Here is a 22,354-nt window from a genome sequence, read left to right on the forward strand (position 1 = left end):
GCTCTGTTTTGGAGCCAGAATAGCCGCGACCGTTTTACACCATCCATAATGCGACCAACATTTTGTGATTGTCTAACCTATTTGTAACGCACGGTTGAGATTGACTAACCTGTCGCTAAGACACTATAGGACATGGAGAATGGGGAAGGGGGAACAATCGGTATTACCTATATCGATAAAACAAACTCGGAAGCATTAAGCATAAAGGTGCATTGGAGACTAATCAGGACTTCGAGAGGAATGGAAAAATGGTATTCCGACCCTCGATGAAGATAAAAGCTCCTGCGGGGATATCGGTATAAACTATACCAATAAAGTAAACATGCATTAGGACTCATCGAGAGATTGGAAAAAGCACTATTATGCTATGTTGAGTCCCGATAGGACTATTAAGGCGTGTTAGTAGACCGTTTATTCTGGCTCCAAAAAGGCAGTATGGAGGGACTAACACGCATGTTAGTCACGCGTTTTACACCGTCGATTTTGCATTTAACGGCCGTGATTGACTAACCTGTCACTAACACGCTGTGCGAAAGCTCTGTTTTGGAACCATAATAGCTGCGACCGTTTTACACCGTCCATAATGTGATCAACATTCTACGATTGTCTAACCTATCGGTAACACGCGGTTGAGATTGACTAACCTGTCACTAAGACACTGTATGACATGGAGAATGGGGAAGGCGGAACCATCAGTATTACCTATACCGATAAAACAAACTTGGAAGCATTAAGCATAGAAGTGCATCGGAGACTGATCGAGACTTCAGGAGGAATGGAAAAATGGTATTCCGACCCCCGATGAAGGTAAAAGCTCCTGTGGGATATCAGTGTAAATGATACCGATAAAGTAAACATGCATTAGGACTCATCGGGAGATCGGAAGAAGCACAATTATGCTATGCCGAGTCCCGATAGGACTATTAAGGCATGTTAGTAGTGCATTTTACATTGTACATAATGCGACCAACATTCTGTGATTGTCTAACCTGTCGGTAACGTGTGGTTGAGATTGACTAACCTATCGCTAAGACACTGTATGACATAGAGAATGGGGAAGGCAGAACCATCGGTATTACCTATACTGATAAAACAAACTCCGAAGCATTAAGCATAAAAGTGCATCAGAGACTGATCGAGACTTCGGGAGGAATGGAAAAATGGTATTCCGATCCCCGATGAAGGTAAAATCTCCTACGGGGATATCGGTGTAAACTACACCGATAAAGTAAACATGCATAAGGACTTATCGGGAGATTAGAAGAAGCGCTTGTATGCTATGCCGAGTCCCGATAGGACTATTAAGGTGTGTTAGTAGTGCATTTTACACCATCCATAATGCGACCAACATTCTACGATTGTCTAATCTGTCGATAACGCGCGGTTGAGATTGACTAACCTATCGCTAAGACACTGTATGACATGGAGAATGGGGAAGGTGGAACCATCGGCATTACCTAAATCAATAAAACAAACTCGAAAGAATTAAGCATAAAAGTGCATCAGAGACTGATTGGGACTTCGGGAGGAATGGAAAAATGGTATTCCGACCCCCGATGAAGATAAAAGCTCCTGTGGGGATATCGGTGTAAACTATACCGATAAAGTAAACATGCATTAGGACTCATCGAGAGATCAGAAGAACCACTATTATGCTATGTCAAGTCCCGATAGGACTATTAAGGCGTGTTAGTAGTCCATTTTACACCGTCCATAATGCGACCAACATTCTGCAATTGTCTAACCTGTCGGTAACGCGCGGTTGAGATTGACTAACCTGTCGCTAAGACACTATATGACATGGAGAATGGGGAAGGCGGAACCATCAGTATTACCTATATCAATAAAACAAAGTCCGAAGCATTAAGCATAAAAGTGCATCAGAGACATATCGGGACTTCGAGAGGAATAGAAAAAGGCTATTCCGACCCCCGATGAAGATAAAAGCACCTGTGGGGATATCGGTGTAACCTATACTGATAGAGTAAACATGCATTAGGACTCATCGGGAGATCGGAAGAAGCAATTTTGTGCTATGTCGAGTCCCGATAGGACTATGTAGGCGGATGGAGAGTTGCTAGGAGTTCTTCAGGGTGATTTATGCTAATAATGCAGAGGACTTGGTCACAATGTGGACATATGGCGATACCCGATGGGACATATCGGTCTATGTTTCGGCTATCGGGAGTGGTCTCGGTCTGCTATACCGATACCCGGTCAGTAATGAGTAACACATGTGTTAGTCGCGCATTTTACACTGTCAATTTAGCAGTTAGTGGTTGCGATTGACTAACCTATCGCGAAGCAGTGAAAGAGAAGTAGGCCCAGGGCAAGGATGACGTGGAAAGTAAAGAAGGTGCATCTTGAAAAGGATCCGACGGTCTGTGTTATTTCGTTGGGCAAAATAGCATGGAGTTTATCTTTCGCGAAGTAGCGAAAGGATGGTGGGCTCGACATATAAGACTAGTCCTGCTTTTTTTTTTAAAAACGGCCATATCAGAGAAAAAGACCATATCGGGATAGTGCAAAAATAGTTATATCGATCCCCGATGACATGGAGAATGGGGAAGGCAGAACCATCAGTATTACCTATACCGATAAAACAAACTCCAAAGAATGAAGCATAAAAGTGCATCAAAGACATATCAGGACTTCGGGAGGAATAGAAAAAGGCTATTCCGATCCCCGATGAAGATAAAAGCACCTGTGTGGATATCGGTGTAAATTATACCGATAAAGTAAACATGCATTAGGACTCATCGGGACATTGGAAGAAGCAATTTTTTGCTATGTCGAGTCCCGATAGGACTATTAAGGCGGATGGAGAGTGGCTAGGAGTTCTTCAGGGTGATTTATGCCGATACCCGATGTGATTTATGCGGACTCATCGGGGCATTCGAGGGACATAAATTGAACTATGCCGATACCCGATGGGACATATCGGTCTATGTTTCGGCTATCGGGAGGGAAATAGGGACCAAAAATAGCGTGTTAGCGATAGGTTACGGGTTCGGCCACAGCTCCAAAACAGACATTTTTTTGCTATTTTAGACTATTTTATGCAATTAATAGTAAATCATATTAAAAAAACTAGACAAAAATCCCTAAGTAAAATTAATTACAAATTTATATGGGTATTTCTACATATTCATTTGAAGATAATTTCAATATTACTGTTAATTGTTAATCACGTGTTACTCAGTGCGTACGGCGGAGTCGGCAAGGCCGTGGCTATTGCGCGACTAACAACGCATGGAAATCCATCGGAGACGCGGCAAAACCGATAACAACGCATGGAAATCCAAGGTCAGACCTATCGACATTACTCTCGCCGATTAAATTAATAAGGCAATGGCGGTTACATCGGAGAACTGGCAAAAACCAAATATTGTCTTGCCGATAACTGAAAAGCACTACAGAAATGACAGACCAAAATGGCAGTACACAAATATTAATAGACACCAAAAACCTAGCAAAACGACACTACATACATACTAACACACGTTTTACAGCGGCTTTTTGGAGCCAGCAAACACGCATCGAGCCCTATATCTAAACCTAACCCGAATAATTTCAAGCTACAGAAAAATAGGAATAACCAAAACAAAAACAAGACAATATAATTTCGCACAACGTATACAAATCTGAAAGAATGGCTACTCAAAAAAGCAATAAAACATGCAAATTTTCCAACTGTAACTCAACATACCCATTAACCTTCACAAATGAACGCAGGCTACCCTTCAAAACTAAGTCCTCGCTGCCTCCTTCAAACCCTTCTTTGCCTTCAAAAACGCCTTCAATAACAGCATTCAAAAATGCCTTCAAAATAGCATAACACTAGAACAACAAATTAGGGCTTTGGAGTCCTTCATCTAATCATGCATTAGTTCGTCTGTTCCTTTATGCTTGTCCCCTTTTTTCCACAACAAGCAAAAAATGGCGAGAGGTCCAGTTGTACGCTCCACCTAACACAACAAGCGGAGCCCTAACACGCGTGTTTTTCCACATGAGGCCGCGGAGCCATAGAAAATGGTGTGACGCATCAGACGCATCTATTCTGGCTCCAAAAAGATAGTACAGATTGACTAACATGCATGTTTGTTTCGCATTTTACACCGTTGATTTTGTAGTTAGCGGTTGCGATTGACTAACCTGTTACGGCCTAACACGCTGTATGAAAGGTCTGTTTTGGAGCTATGGCGTCGGTTTTCACTGAACGACTACGGTTGACTGATTGACTGAGTAAGGACCCACCTGTCAGTAGCATGTGCGAGACAACCACTGCAGTTTGGAAGTCTGCGGCCTCTTTTTCCCACCATTTTGGCATCCGAACACGGTCATCAACACTTGCCACCGGATGTTTGTTTTCTATGGCTAGGAACACTAAACCAAATCAACATATCATCAAGTTTCGATCCAATAAAAAAATAAATTGGAAAACTATATTCAAAATGTGAGGACTCTATGAATGGATGGCTATGCCTTTTGACAGTTTCTAATGCTCTCGTGACACTCGTGCTTGATAAAAAAATGTTATCATTGTCTACGTGGATGACATCCTAATCTTTAACAAGATCTTAAAAAATACATGCTACATGTTGCACAAGTACTAAATACACTACATCAACACAAGTTGCAAGATAACCTTGATAAATGCATTTTGGCACCACACAAAATTAAAACATTAGTTACATAATCAACCACACTTGGATTCATGTTGATCTAGAGAAAATCAAGGTGATTAAATACTATCCTATCCCATACAATATTGGAAGAACATATATTACACATTGCACATGTGCCACACATGCTATGCCAACACGTTCCAAACCAACCTCAAGAAATGCAATTTTGGCACCATGGAAATTCAGTTACATTATCAACCACTCTCCCATTCAAGTTGATCTTGAAAAAATCAAGGTGACATGATACTAGGATGCCCATGCAAACTCAAATAATTGCACAAAAACGTCAGTATGCATTAGGGAGGACCACACATCCATGAATTAATCATGTTGAAAGCACAAAAACATGAGTCAACCCCGTAAAGGATGAAGTATTTACATAAAGTATGAAATATACCTTTGACACATATAGTGCGCAAGACACATGAATACATAGAAGATATTGATCAAACATAAATCTTATATCATAACAATAAAGTAAATATAAATACATGAATACATTTAAGGCATGATTTGGATAAGGATCATACATGTGAATATATGTATCTTTTAAAGCATGGGATATTCATTCTAACACGTAGAGTTTCCATGAATTCACTTAAGCACACATGTTGTGCATGGATCATGAAGAATAGACTCAAAACATGAGGAATACAAATGAATACATATGAGTCATAAGGAATACAAATGAATACCTTGAAGCATACAAATGAATACACTTGAATTATGAAGCATACAATGAATACTTAAATCATGAATGATACTGGTGAATTCTAATGCTCTTGTGACACTCATGCTTGATAAAAAATATTATCATTGTCCACGTAGATGACATCCTAATCTTTAACAAGATCTTAAAAAAATACATGCTACATGTTGCACAAGTACTAGAAATACACTACATCAACACAAGTTGCAAGCTAACCTTGATAAATGCATTTTGGCACCACACAAAATTAACACCTTAGTTACAGAAACAACCACACTTGCATTCATGTTGATCCAGAGAAAATCAAGGTGATTAAATACTAGCCCATCACATACAATATTTGAAGAACATATGTTACACATTGCACATATACCACATATGCTATACCAACACAATTTTCAAACCAACCTCAACAAATGAAATTTTGTCACCATGGAAATTTAGTTACATTATCAACCTCTCTCCCATTCAATTTGATATTGAAAGAATCAAGGTGACATGATACTAGCATGCCCATGCAAACTCAAATAATTATACAACAACATGAGTATGCATTAGGGAGGACCATACATCCATGAAGTAATCATGTTGAAAACACAAAAACATGAGTCAACCCCATAAAGGATGAAGTATTTACATAAAGTATGAAATACACCTTTGACACATATAGTACGCAAGACACATGAATACACATAAGATATCGATCAAACGTAAATATTGGATCATACAAATAAAGAAATACATGTATAAATACATGAATATATTTAAGGCATGATTTGAATAAGGATCATAAATGTGAATATATGTATCTTATAAAGCATGGGATGTTCATTCTAACATATAGAGTGTCCATGAATTCACTTAAGCACACATTTTGTGCATGGAGCATGAAGAACACACTCAAAACATAAGGAATACAAATGAATACACATGAGTCATAAGGCATACAAATGAATACCTTGAAGCATGAAGCATACAATGAGCACTTAAAGCATGAATAATACAAATGAACACACTTGAATTATGAAGCATACAATGAATACTTAAATCATGAATGATACTCATGAATATACTTAATGCATAAAGCATGAAGCATACATAAAGCATGAGGCATCTAGATAAATCCACAAAACTCATAAAGCATACACTTGAATATATGTAGAGCATGAATTCTCTTAAGTTCTGAAACATACATATTGTTACACACAAGGAAGGAGCATGAAGCATCCACACAAGACATGAAGTGATACACACAAATACCCCCTAAGGTACAATGCATATATGAAAAAGTACATGTATAAATCATACAATGAGTAAATCATGTTGAAGACACAACAAACATATTAATATCCACAATTTATCAGATATATATACATAAAACATGTATTTAAGAGATATATATATGAGGTACATGGATGCACTTAAAGCATTAAGTATGCACATAAAACATAAAGAATACATATAGAGCATACACATGAATATACTTGGGGAAATAATCATTCATGCAAAACATAGAGTGTACACATAAGGCACAAATACATGTAAAGCATGAAGTGTACACATGAATTCACTTAAGGCATGAAACATACACGTAGCATAAAGTATACATAAATACCATAAGATGTGCATACACATAGTATAAAGTATAAATAAATACCATAAGATGTGAAGTGTACACATAAGGAATAAGATAATGGATACATGTAAGCAAAGAATCAACATACATGAATATATGCAAGGCATGAAGCAATGCACATAAGGCATCAAGGAGCTATGTAAAGCACAAACCATACATATGAATACATGCAAGGCATGAATTATACATGTAAACCATGAAGTAATACATAATTTCACATAAGGTACAAGCATATATGAGAAAGGTTCTCTTGGAGTGGACATGTTGAAGACACATCGATCATGAAGCATACAAGAGAGAGGTATTTGTTAAGTTTTGATACTAAATGTAAAGTACTGATGCCAATAGCTAACAAGATGAGAGGGGGGGTGTGAATCATACAAACTTAATAATCCATTAAATCAACAGATTCAACCTCGGTAACTTAAACTTTAAAAACATAACTAAAAACTGATAAACATGCTAACTCATAAACACATAATCATCATAACACATATAACACCAGATTTAACATGGAAACCAAAATAGGGAAAAACCACTATGGGATTTCGGACCCACTAAGAAATATACTCTTCTAGAGTATGCTCAGTTAAAAGCAAATCTTGTTAAAGATTACAAGCACATTGCTAGATGAGACCCGATTAAGGGATTTCCCTCATATCTGTTACGATCTTCACTTTGTTAGAAGTGACCTTGTCAAAGGATTTCAAACACTCATTTAGAATGTTACCTTGCTAGAGGGTTTACAAATAAGACTGTTAAGTCCACTCGATTAAGAGAGTTTCTGTCACTTACAAAATAACAGTAATAAAAATATATCTGCAACTTCACATCTAAAATGCTAAAGTAGATTCTATTTTGCTCAAAACAATCTAGTCATAGGACTTATCTTGTCCCTTTGTTGGGCTCCTTACTCTGTTATTCAAACAGGTATCCAAGCTTTTGTTCTTAGTAATCAATATGTAGCATCCCTGTGCTTACACTTGCTCGCATACATTGTTTATCAACAATTCCTTATTTATAAATAATTTGCTTAACTACTTAATCTCCTTGATCACATTTCTCATGATCAATCTTAGCCATCAGATCTTCAATTTGGACTAGGTTCAATGTATCCTTCGATCTGAAAATGTTTTACCTCACCTTGGGACTTGCATTCCTTTCTTGGAACTTGCACAAGGTTATTGCAGTTCAATCTGAGCTGTAGATCTTCCTACCGATCTTCCATTGCCATAGATCCTTAACAAACTTCATGCACGACATACCAATCATTTATACATCTCCAGCTCATCATTGTCCTTCATTAAATAATGCTTTTATCCATCCAATGCGATCTGTCATAACTCAGTTGCAACTCAGTAAATACTAAACTTTACTCGGTAGACATTCCACCTTCATTAACTGATATCGATAACCTTAGGGTTTACCGACTAGGTTCCTTAGGGCTTACCGACTAGGTTCTTTGCTCGGTGACATAGTATAGTATTAACCTTACAATCAACAACATATGTAGGATATCAAAACAATCTAAACATCATGATCTCATCATTGTCTAACTCGGTAATAGTTGCCCATTGAATATCTTTATTTCTCCCCTTTCTTATCACATTCTTTCTGTGTCACTTACCGACATCTTAATTCTCTTCAAATCAATCTTCTCAAGATATGGCAACATCATACTGAATCAGAAAATCAATTTCTTGACATCAATGACAAAATAATGTTATAAAGATAGTTATCATCCTTTTTCAGTTATATCAATAATCTTTAACAACCTTCTCAATATCCTTAATGAATATCAACAATCTCTCTTTCTACTAAAAATGCCAACAATCTCCCCCTTTGGCATTGATGGAAAAACCAACTTTTACATGGTAATACCAACAAGATATTCAAATTGTATTCAAATTGATTTGGATTCAGATTGTTGTTAGACATCTCCTATTATCCTTGAGCTATTAAAATCTCTTGAAGTCTTCTCCCTTTTGTAATCTTCTCCCCCTGTCATTAGTCTTCTATTATTGTCTTCATTTAGGGCTTTACCATTTAGTCTTCTCCCCCTTTGACAACAATGCCAAAAAGTAAAAGAACTAAATCATGATTTCTTCCCCTGTGAAGTGATTTGCCTTGCTATGTATCATCTTAGTCTCAGTCAGAGGAACTTGTCTCTATTCACTATTTCTGCACACCTTTAGAAAACCTTCTAAAGTGCATAAATCAGCATCAATCCACACATAATATTCTATAGATTCATCGAATTGATGCTTTCACTGAACTCTGTCAGTGAGTAGAGGATAGGGGTAGGACCCCTAACTTGCTTTTGAGATACTCAAAAGTGTCCCTTGGCAGTGGCTTTGTGAAGATGTGTAGTACCCTTCCTCGTTTGAACTTATTAGACTCATAATTTATTATTGTTTTTTTTTTCAGTGGATACATTACCATGCTGTGTTGTTCAGATTTTAATGACATTATTTCATGCTTTATCTGGATATGAAATGCATAATTTGTTTGCAGTATATCAGTACTTATGATTTATGGCATTTTATGGATTATTGCTATGTACTGACATTTACTTTATTTATGCAATGTGAAATTATATGTTGTGTGTCTGCGAGTTTATTGGATGCAAGGGGATGATTTTCCTTCACTCATTTTGGTGAGACAGGGAACATCGCGATTCTCCTTCATCGGTGTGTATGCCATGTTTTCTATATTGTATATATGCATGTGTGGTTCGGTGATGCAGGATTTTGCAGGTATAAGTACCAAGTAGGTACGAGGTATCATCTCCACCCGGCTTCACAGGTTTGAGTGTGCCTTATATTTTCTGATGGAAGTAGAGGAGATAGTAGTTGACCCTATTTTACTCAGTTACACTGTTGTGAGTGTCATTAGTTGGTCCTCCTGTCAGTTTGTTCGGCTTTCATATTTTTGTTATTTTGATCTTCCTATGAGTCTTTGCTTTGATTTGCTCAGTTGTGTGTATGCTGGTTTTAATTAATTAATTAATTAAATTTATAGTATTATCTCATAGTTGAATTGTTTATGCATTGAGATTATAAATTTAGTTAATTAAAAAAATGAAATTATTAAATTAAGTTGCAAGCTGCATGATATTAGAAATATATTATATTTAAAATAAATTAGATTAATTTCATTTATTGTTTCTTAGAATTTTAAATAAATAAAAGAATAAAAGAATAAATAAATAAATGAATAAAAGAATTAATTAGAATTGAAGTATTGCTTTAATTTCTTTATTTAGAAAATTAAATAATTTGCATGCAAAAAGAAAAGAAAGATTAATGATTTTTAATTATTGCATGTTAGCTTATCTTTTGTTAGAAAATTAGAAAAGAAAATAATATTGCTTTTATTCTAAATTTAGGTTTTTGAGAAAAAACTATTCAACCTAGAATTTTAGTTTAAATAGGGGAATAGGTCTTTATTTTAGATATACAGGAACAGGTCTGGAATTTAGGTGAAGGAATTTATTGGAAGCTTATTGAAAAAGTTAGGGCGCTTCTACAGATTTCTTCCAAGAAAGCTATACCAGGTTGGATGAATTCTTAGTTGTGGGTTTTAGTAGATATTTCTATTTTTTTCTCTGTTTGATGTGTGTGTATAAAATTATTGTCGAATATAAACCCTCTTTTGGTGAATTCGAGTTTTGTTTTAAAATCCATGCCTGATGTGTTTTTCTAGTTTATGGGAAGGATGCAATTTTGAAAACATTGAGAAAGTTATTTTATTCTCTCTGGTTTGATTTGTACTAATAGTCCTTTAAATAAATCTTGTGGTTTCTTAGAAATAAATTTAATAGTGAATTAAATTTATTTGATTATCTAAATTTAAAAAAATTGTGTTTGAAATAAAATTATGTGAAGGAGTTTTCAATTTATAGGAAATTTTAAAATTCTATGGGAATCCTGTAAAATGATTTTTTTTTTTGGTGTTTGTAAATTAATATATATATATATATATATAAAGGTAGGGCATACTACCTACGGTAGCATCCGCTACCGGCGGTAGTACACAGTACTACCGATAGTAGCAGTGCTACCGAATGGTAATACTAGCTACCGACGGTAGCAGTGCTATCGGACAGTAGTACTAGCTACCAGCAGTAGCATAGGCTACCGTGCGGTAGCTCAGGCTACCGTGCCAAGGGCAAAAAAATTATAATTTTTTTTAATTTTAATTATTTCCTTACCCCTGTGCATACTGCGATATTGTTGTTTCGGGTTTCATGCCAGGGGTTGGGTAAATAGAATTAAATTATGTGCTATTTTATATATATGTGTATATATATATATATATATATATATATTAGATGTGTTTTCTTTATGGTTATTATATTATTTTAAATGTTATTTAATTACTGGTTATGAGTTGATATATATATATATATATACACGAAATATATATATATATATATATATATATATATATATATATATATATATATATATATATATATATATATATATATATATATATATATATATAGGTATGCATAAAATTATATCATAGTCATAAAATCAGTTTACTTTGAATGTTCAGAAAAAGCTTATAATTTTTATAATTGATAAATATGTTGAAAATACATTAGGAGAATTATTTTTATTTTAATTTTTTTTTTTTTGAACAAATGACAAGATGGATGTTTTTGTATTAAATAGTTGTATTTTCTTATTATTGAAAAAATCTTTATTTGCAAATAATTTATGCTTTGGCTGTTTTAAGAAAAGATTGCATGTATTAGGATCTTGTGTAAATGGTGTTTTCAGTCAAGCTTAAATTTCATTGGTGTTCTGGTTGAATTGCCATTGTGTCCTATGTTATTTCTCCTTGACCAGGTGTTGTTGTATAACCTTTTGATATGAGCCATTGTGTGTTTTTGTCCAAATGGTCAATCTTGGGTTAGTGATTGTGTATCCTTCACCTGTGCTTTGTTAGGATTGGTTATGGTTGTCTGTTTCACCATAGAGTTCTTGTAGCGAGACATTTCCTATTAGTGTCCTATGAGAGAGAGTGGCTTTCGAGTGAGGGCCATGCTCGAAGTGGATGACAGGATAACCCGTCGAAAGTCACTTAAAAAGAGATAACCTAATAATATATTGGGGGGGAGTGAGATAAATATTAATTAAGATAATGTACCTTGTGCATAGGTGTAGTGCTTGTATAGGACTCATAATGCTACGAGAAGGCCTGGAATGGCAAACTTACCACCTTGTCTTCACGAAAGGATTGGTAGGGTTTGCATGAGACTTAGTTGGAACCGAAGGCTCGGGAGAGGTTACCAGGAGAAACCCAGGATGGGGGTCGGGACCTATGGAGGTTGTACCATGGTAACCATCAAGCTATGCGATGACACTCTCTTCTTAGAGTCACTTGTGTATTGTGAGTTGAGTTACATGGATGTTTGCAGAGTCTTGTAGTCCTTTTGTACTTGTCTTCCTTGCTTGCTTGAGGGTTTTCTACTATCTCCTAGCATGGTGGGGTGGTTCCATTTCGGGATCACATGGTCGGGTGGTAGTGCCACTTCCCATTGGATGTTCTGGATTGTATCTTCAGGTGAAGAAAGGCTTCACTAGTGTTTCTTGGTTCATGGTTTATGTACCAGCTCTTGTTCGAGATCATTGTTCAATTGAGAACTTGTGGTCATTGTATCAGACTTTTATGTAACCTTAATATTGTAACTTTGTAATCAGTGGCATTATTGGAAGCCATGTATTTATGGATATTGTAATATTATGTCAGTGAAATGAATGTTATTGCTTTGATCTTATGTTTAAATGGTTTATGGAAATTGGATACATTGGAATACTTTTATTTCTTTATTATGAAGTTTGGATGTATGTGTAGTTTTAAACTTAAGCATTTAATTTATCTAATTAAATGGATTAACTATGGTGTTAATATAATCTACAAATTTAATCTTCGTTGGTTACCCTTAGGAAAACATGTGTTAGACTTCTGTTGTGTTATTAATCATGCAATGGTTTTAGTTAGTGCACTTAGTCTTTAACCAAAAAAAATTATTTCACCCTTTAGTTGCCTAGTTGTGTTGTTTTCCTTTAGGGTTCCTGGCGGGGCATTACAAGATGTCTGCTATTTGCTCCTTTGAACTGATATATTCTAGCACAACTTTCTTCTCTTGAACTTCTTCTCTGAGATAATGATACTTTATAGAGATATGCTTTGTCTTAGAGTGCATTACTGGATTCTTTGAAATGTTAATGGAACTAGTATTATCACAAAATATAGTTATTGGCTCAGTAACTTTTTCATTTATACCTTCCAACAGTTGTCTGATCCATGCTATATTTGTGAAGTTCAATGTTGCAGCAACATATTCAACTTCTGCTGTTGACTGTGAAATACATCCTTGTTTCTTGCTAAGCCAACTTACTAGTCTTTCTCTCAAAAAGAAAGCTCCGCCACTTGTGCTTTTCCTGTCATCTATGTTGCCTGCCCAATCAGCATCAATATAAAATTTTAAATCAAAATCATTTCTCTTTTCATATACTAAGCCATAATCTTCAGTGCCTCTCAAGTATCTGAAAATTCTCTTGATTGCTATCATATGGGTTTCCTTGGGATCTGCAGAAAATCTTGCAACAATACCTACTGCATGTGCTATATTTGGTCTACTATGCACAACATATTGCAACTTCTCAATCATAGATCGATAAAGTGTCTCATCAATAGATGCAGATTCATCATTCTTTGAGAATTTACAGTTAGTAGTCATAGGAATACTTACTAGTTTAGAATCCTCCATTCCAAATTTCTTCAAGATTTCCTTTATGTACTTGGATTGAGTAATGAAAATCTCATCTTTCATTTGAAGTATCTGTAAACCTATAAAATACTTTATCTCACCGATTAATAACATCTCAAATTCTTTGCTCATTTCTTTTCCAAGGTTCTTGCATAGAGAGTCATTTCCACAAAATATAATGTCAACAACAAATATGGCTGAGATCACTATTCCATTGTCCTCATCATTCTTCATGTACATATTGTTGTTTTCACTTGTCCTTATAAAACCAATCTTGATCAAATAAGAGTACAATCTCTCATACCATGCTCTAGGTGCTTGTCTCAGACCATATAAAGCTTTGTTTAATTTACATATCTCATCTTTACTCTTGTCTTCAACAAATCCTTCAGGTTGTTCAATGTAAACTTCTTTTTCTAGTATACCATTCAAAAATGCAGATTTAACATCCATTTGATATACCTTGAAGTTTTTGAAAGCAGCATATGCCAACAATGTTCTTACTCCCTCAAGTCTAGCCACAGGAGCAAAGGTCTCACCATAATCTATTCCTTCTTCTTGAGCATAACCTTTGCAAACTAGTATTGCTTTGTTGCAAATGACCTCACCTTTTTCATTTAGCTTATTTCTGAAGATCGACTTTGTACCGATTACATTTTTTTCCTTCGGTCTTGGGACCAGTGTCCATGTGTCATTCTTCTTGATTTGATCAATCTCTTCTGTCATAGCATTTACCCAATCTTCACTGTTAAATGCCTCTTTTACTATTCTCAGTTCAAATTCAAATATTAGACATGTGTTCTGTCTTAGTTTGTTCCTTGTCATCACTAGATCATCCTTATCTCCAATAATCTGACTTGATGCATGATGTCTTCTCCCATATTTGGCTAATATAGGCTCGGTAGGTTCTGTATGATCTTCTTCATCACTCGGTAACTGGACATTTTCTTCATTTTCTTCAACAGCTTTCTCGGTAGGACTTCTTGGTTGAACATAAACAAATCCTTAATAATTTTCTAGTTCTTTGGAATTTCCTTCATCATTTCTTTCTACAAATTCATCAATTTTCACAGTTGCACTTTCCACTATTTTGTTAGATGATTTGATCAGACATTTAAATGCTTTACTTCTAGAAGAATAACCAATAAATGTTCCTTCTTCACTTTTATGACCAAACTTTCCATTTATGTCATCTTTGTGAACATAGCATCTACTTCCAAAGATTTTAAAGTAACTTACATTAGGTTTCTTGTCATACTAGATCTCATATGGTGTCTTCATAGTTCCTTTCTTCAGTTGTACTCAGTTCAGGGTGTAAACTACAGTACTGATTGCTTCTCTCCAAAATGTTTGAGGTACCCTCTTTTCTATCATCAGGGTTCTAGCACAATCTACAATTGATTTGTTTCTTCTCTCACCTATCCCATTTTTTTGTGATGTTCTTGGTGCAGACACTTGCCTTTTTATACCATGATCATTGCAATATAAGTTAAATTTATCAGAAGTGAATTCTCCTCCTCTGTCAGATCTAAGACATTTCAGTTGTCTTCCTATTTCATTTTCAACTCTTGCCTTGTACCATTTGAACATTTGAAAAGCTTCTGATTTTTATTTGAAAAACATAACTGACATCATCCTTGAGTAATCATCCACAAATAATATGAAATATTTATCACCATAATAACTTTGAACTTTCATGGGACCACAAAGATCAATGTGTACTAGGTCTAAAATTCCTTTAAAAGTATAGGACTTATTTGTAAATCTTGATCTTGTCATCTTACCCATATGGCATCCTCGACACATAGCATTCTTAGGTTTTTCCAGACTCGGTAGACCTCTTACTCAGTGCTTCTTGCTTATTTTGATCAGATTATCAAAATTTACATGACAAAACCTTTTATGCCATAACCAGGTATCATCTATCTTTTCATAAAGACACTTGTTTTGAGTTGAGTCAAGATGAAATGTATTACCTTTTGTTTGTGTCCCTGTAGTAGCTAACTTTCCATACTTGTCATGAACTTTGACAATTCCTTTCTGAAATTCTATTCGGTATCCTGTATTGTTTAGCTGTGCTACACTCAAAAAATTGTATTTCAAACCTTCAACCCAGTATACATCATCACATTTAGCATTGTCAAGAAGTGTTATAGATCCTTTACCTTTCACCAGACATGGTGCATCATTACCAAATCCTACATAGCATCCATCATAGTCTTCAAAATTAACAAGCTTGTGTTTATCACCTGTCATGTGATGTGAGCATCCACTATCTATGATCCAAGAATCATTATTATTTATGTGAGATACTAGGGATTTTTCTTCATACCTTTCTTCATCAGATCCATCTTTAATAGCCACATAAACAACTTCCTCTGTATCTGTTTCATCTGATTTATCATGGTTGGATTCCTCATCAGCTACTAGGCATGTCTTTCTGTCTCTCCTTCTGAAGTCTCGGTGTCCTCTGTATTGGTTGTCTTTCTGCTTGTTATATTGGTACTCTCTCTTTTCACTAGATTCTTTGTCAGGACAGTTAGAAGCCATATGTCATATTTTATCACAATTGAAACATTTTAAAGGTAGCTTTCCTTTATACTTACCTTTTCCTCTCGGTAACCTTCTGGATAATAATGCTTCAAACTCTTCTTTCTTCTTGATTTCCTCATACAGTTTGTGCACTTCTTCCATGTTCTTGCAAAATCTTTCACTTGCTCCACTATGATTCCCTTCAGAGTACTTACTCATTCTATCATTGTAATCATCAGATTCACCAATATGAAAAGAACTGAATGCAGATTCTACTTTAGTTACCGAAGACCCATTGTTATCAAAATTACTTAACTCAAATGCATGTAGCTTACCAATAGTAGCATCCAAAGAAACTGGCATGTTAGGTACAGACCTCAATTCATTGATTGCAGATACTCGAATGGTATAAGCAAGTAGAAGTGTTCTCAACAACTTACTTGTTACATCCTTTTCTTCAACAGTTGCTCCTGCTCCTTTAATTTGATTGACAGTCTCCTTTAACCTTGTACTATATTGGGTTATGTTCTCACCTTCATTCATTCTCATGGATTCAAGTTGTCCTCTTAGACTATCTACTTTTTCTCTTTGAACATGTTCATCACCGCCATATATAGATATGAGCTTGGTCCACACTACTTTTTCATCATTACAGCCTTCTAGGTCATTAAACTCTGAATCGGTCAATGCTGATGTTATTTCAATCATAGCTTGAATATATTCTTTCTTTGCCTTTATCTCTTCCAAGGTCATCGGGTTGGTGCTTGGTGGTATGTAATCATTCTCCAAATATTCTCCAATTCTTGATAAATGCAGCTTCATCCTTTTCTGCCATGTGGAGAAACTTGACTTGTTCAACTTTGGTGCATCCCTTTTATACATCTTTGGATCTTTGCCTCAAGTACCTTTAAAATTTTTCTTCCAGAGTCCAAAGCTCTGATACCAATTATTAAGTTCTAATACTAAATGTAAAGTACTGATGCCAATAGCTAACAAGATGAGAGGCGGGGGGGTGAATCATACAAACTTAATAATCCATAAAATCAACAGATTCAGTCTCGGTAACTTAAACTTCAGCAATATAACCAAAAATTGATAAACATGCTAACTCATAAACACATAATCATCATAACACATATAACACCAGATTTAATGTGGAAACCCAAATAGGTAAAAACCATTGTGGGATTTCAGACCCACTAAGAAATATACTCTTCTAGAGTATGCTCGGTTAAAATAAAATCTTGTTAAAGATTACAAACACATTGCTAGATGTGACCCGGTTAAGGGATTTCCCTCAGATCTGTTAGGATCTTCACTTTGTTAGAAGTGACCTTGTCAAAGGATTTCAAACACTCATTTAGAATGTTACCTTTCTAGAGGGTTTACAAATAAGATTGTTAAGTCCACTCGATTAAGAGATTTTCTGTCACTTACAAAAAAACAATAATAAAAATATATCTACAACTTCACATCTAAAATGCTAAAGAAGATTTTATTTTGCTCAAAACAATCAAGTCATAGGACTTATCTTGTCCTTTTGCTGGGCTCCTTACTCTATTATTCAAATAGATATCCAAGCTTCTATTCTTAGTAATCACTATGTAGCATCCCTGTGCTTACACTTGCCCGCATACATTGTTTATCAACAATTCCTTATTTATAAACAATTTGCTTAACTGCTTAATCTCCTTGATCACATTTTTCATGATCAATCTTAGCCATCAGATCTTCAATCTTGACTAGGTTCAATGTATCCTTCAATCTGAAAATGTTTTACCTCGCCTTGGGACTTGCATTCCTTTCTTGGAACTTGCACAAGGTTATTGCGGTTCAATCTGAGCTGTAGATCTTCCTGCCGATCTTCCATTGCCATAGATCCTTAACAAACTTCATGTGCAACATATCAATCATTTATACATCTCCAGCTCATCATTGTCCTTCATTAAATAATGCTTTTATCCATCCAATGCGATCTATCATAACTCAGTTTCAACTCGGTAAATACTAAACTTTACTCGGTAGACATTCCACCTTCATTAACCGATATCGATAACCTTAGGGTTTACCGACTAGGTTCTTTGCTTGGTGACATAGTATAGTATTAACCTTACAATCAACAACATATGTAGGATATCAAAACAATCTAAACATCATGATCTCATCATTGTCTAACTCGGTAATAGTTGCCCATTGAATATCTTTATTTCTCCCCTTTCTTATCACATTCTTTTTGTGTCACTTATCGACATCTTAATTCTCTTCAAATCAATCTTCTCAAGATATGGCAACATCATACTGAATCAAAAAATCAATTTCTTGACATCAATGACAAAATAATGTTATAAAGATAGTTATCATCCTTTTTCAATTATATCAATAATCTTCAACAACCTTCTCAATATCCTTAATGAATATCAACAATCTCTCTTTCTACTAAAAATGCCAACAGTATTCATGGAATAGACATCTAAAAACATCTCATTCATGAAGTAACACAAATACACATATGATATAAAACACATATGCCAGACACATGACATACATGGTGCAAGAACAAGGTATAAATGGGGGAAGTGTACATATAAAATACCCATGGAGTAGGCATGCTCAAAACATATTAGACACTCAACAGTTAAAGGAATACTCATAAGAATGCAATGCTGGCCAGATCAATTTAATTTTTGATTTATTTAAGAAGAGGGATGAATCATTAGTTCTAACTGAGTAATTGTTAAAGCAGGTTCGTCCAACAGGCTAGTAGAATCATGCTTTGAATATTGTCAATTACATTTGACAATATAGTTTTCATGCTCTGCATCACAATGCTCCAATGTTGACCTTACCTAATTCTTTGATGCTCATTGAAGCTTACACAAATGCTACTGAGGATGTCATAGGAGCCATCTTGTTATAAGATGGTAAAATAGTATGCTACTATTCAAAGGTTTTCTTTTCAAAAATAAGGGACTATCTAGCTTATGATAAAAATTTATGTATTAGTCTAGGTGATGAGAAAGTGTATAAAAAATAGTATGAGAAAGACTTAGACTATGGGGAATACAAATAGCAAGAAAATACATGATCATCGAGGGAAAATATAAGATTGGTTGACAAATATAAGATAACAACCGTGCAGATGATACAATAGTGATAAGGAGAATGCCTAAATAATAGTCCATATGAATCACCAAGTAATAGCAGCATATAGTCATAATTTTCCTCACATAGAGCAACCATGGAATCATAGAACATTGTCCAATGTACAGTTATAGCAGGATAAGAACTTTATATCTATCTATTCTATTGATACATTATTACAGGGGATAAATAGCTATAACAATCCCAATGATGCTATAGGGCAGTCATACTAGATTAAGAGCATGCAATAGTGAATGTACCAGTATCAGCATAATACCAATGAAAAGATCACACATGAGGAGCATTCATAGCAATCAATGGAACAAAGGATAGTATAAGCCCAAACAGAAAGGAAGATCATCACACAGTGTATATTTGCCACAAGCATTAGAAGTCACAAGCAAATATAGTGTTATGAGTCACAATAAGTGCCTTGGAGAGTGAGAAAACACCAAAAAGAAGGTCATCTATATTGTAGAGCAGCATAAAAGCCATAGATTGGAGGTAGAATACAATCATGAAGGCTTTTTTTTTTAAAAGACGGGGTTAGAGCCTAGTCATGGTAGTATCACAAGCATAATGTTGTCTTGATCATTTGATAGTCAACAGTGAAAACAAAGTCCCACACTTAATAGTTAAAGGATAGTCCCAAAGTTAGGTACATCAAAAGCATAAAAGCAATAGTTATAGTGGCTAAGGGTCCCATGGCTAAGGGTCCCAAAACTAGGAGATCAGTAACATAAAGAGGATCAGGTGCAAACACCATTATCATGATCATTGTACAAAAGGTCATAGTCCATTCACTGGAAAACAACCAAGATAGAAACCGTGACTTAAGATGCAAAGAACAAACTTCCATTCATCAAGACAGTGGCATCAAAGTAAATACAATGAAAAATACAATCTTAGAAAGGAATCTTGATATTAATGAGGACATTGGAATTTATAGCATTGTAACTGATCAAAAGTCACCATCATGGAGGTATCCTTCACAGTCATATCATATAACAAGAAAGAATAATGTATTGATAGCCATCAAAGATTTTGTCACAGAGTTTTATTGTAGTAGAACAGTGATCATGATTATAATTTCAATCCAAATTTCTTCAAAGGAGCAGCTTCAACATAGGATTAGCAGTCTAAGGACAGTTTGCAACCATGGAATTTATAAATAGTTCAAATTCCAACACGGTGAATAATGAAATACTGCTACAACAATTCTTCATGGATAGTCCATAGCCTTATAACAAATACAATGATAAGGGAAAAAAAATATCACTATTATCATGGGTGTGAGACAATATAAAATGATCAAAATATACAGTTATTAGTAGTCATAAATTTTCTTAGAGGATTGGCAAAGAAAAACATAGGTGTTCTCCTCATAGAACATAGAGATATAAAACAATAATGAGATGTGAGGTAACAATTATAAAATTTGGATGAACTCAAAGAGACATTTACAAATACAACCTACCCTTTATAATACCTAATTGAAAAAATGAATGCAATGCAAGTCCTTGTATCAATAATGTCTGGCAGATAGTAAAAAACTAGAACAATAAATTCCATATAAAAGTGGTTAGACTTAAAATGATAAGGAAAATTTAAAAAGGCTAAAGAAAATGTCAAGTAATAAAAAAACTTACAAGGATGAGGCATATTCATAACTTTTGCAGTCCCGCCATGGATATCAACACTAGAAGCAACTCATACTGTTAGTGTACATACAAGACAATATGGGAGTTCATTATACCCAGCAACTTGTGTTGTTGTTCGTGTTGGTTCTATTGGACCCTACAATTAGGATTCAATATACATTATTCAATAAGATTAACAGTGCAACATAATGAAATATTGAAAAGTATGTTATCTTATTGAGCTTCACTTGGTTTCGAGAATAGTTTAATATTCTCTACTTAACAGGGCCAACCACGATAACTACAATAACATCTTATAATTACCTCTCACTTTCCTCAATCTACCTTTCCCTGTCAAGTACTCCCCTTCGAATTTGTTAATGGGGTTGGGATCCCAAATGCGATCCACGTGGATGTTTGCTGCAAACTTAGGAAGATATTCAGAAATGTACACCATAGTCTGGTATACCATATATCCCTCCACCATAGAACCCTTAGGATGTGCTCTTTGTTGAACCAAAGCCTTCAAAAATTTCAATTGCCTCTCAACCATCCACATTGACCTATTGTGTACAGGTCCACACAATTCAATCTCCTCAACTTGGTGTATGAGGTAGTGTTATTGTGCATTTAAAAAAGATAAAGGTAGACACTTTTTCATTTCACACATTAGATTAGGATTTTTTCTCTTCCAATATTTTATATCTTCTTTATGGAATTCTATACATGACAACCACCTACAAGATATTCAAGACGCAAAAAAATATTACATAATGAGTAAAAAAAATCGCAAATATAATATCTATACAAAGAACTGAACAAATATCACTACTTACCTCATGCGTTTTCCAAATCATATATGACTTGCTTGACATTATTGTTGAAGTCGTCTAGGAGAGATAGAGGTAGAATGCACTGCGACAATTATAAAATTATAGAGGTAGAACATACTACGACAATTATAAAATTATATTTTCATTTTTTTCTAACATAATACAATGAAAAGTACATGCACAGTATAAAAATATATAGTAAATACACAAGAACATGAATTACCTTAATGAAGGTATGTCAATCATGTGTTTTCATCCCTAGCCCAAATTCACTTTTCTTTGATATGAGATTGTTTATGTTCACAGCAAATCCTGTGGGAAATCAAATTTTTCGTATGACTTCTTTTATAGTATTGCTTTGTTGGTTTGTTAATAACCAAGGAAGGTC

The sequence above is a fragment of the Cryptomeria japonica genome, chromosome 8, assembly GCF_030272615.1.
Source record: "Cryptomeria japonica chromosome 8, Sugi_1.0, whole genome shotgun sequence".
Classification (NCBI taxonomy): domain Eukaryota; kingdom Viridiplantae; phylum Streptophyta; class Pinopsida; order Cupressales; family Cupressaceae; genus Cryptomeria; species Cryptomeria japonica.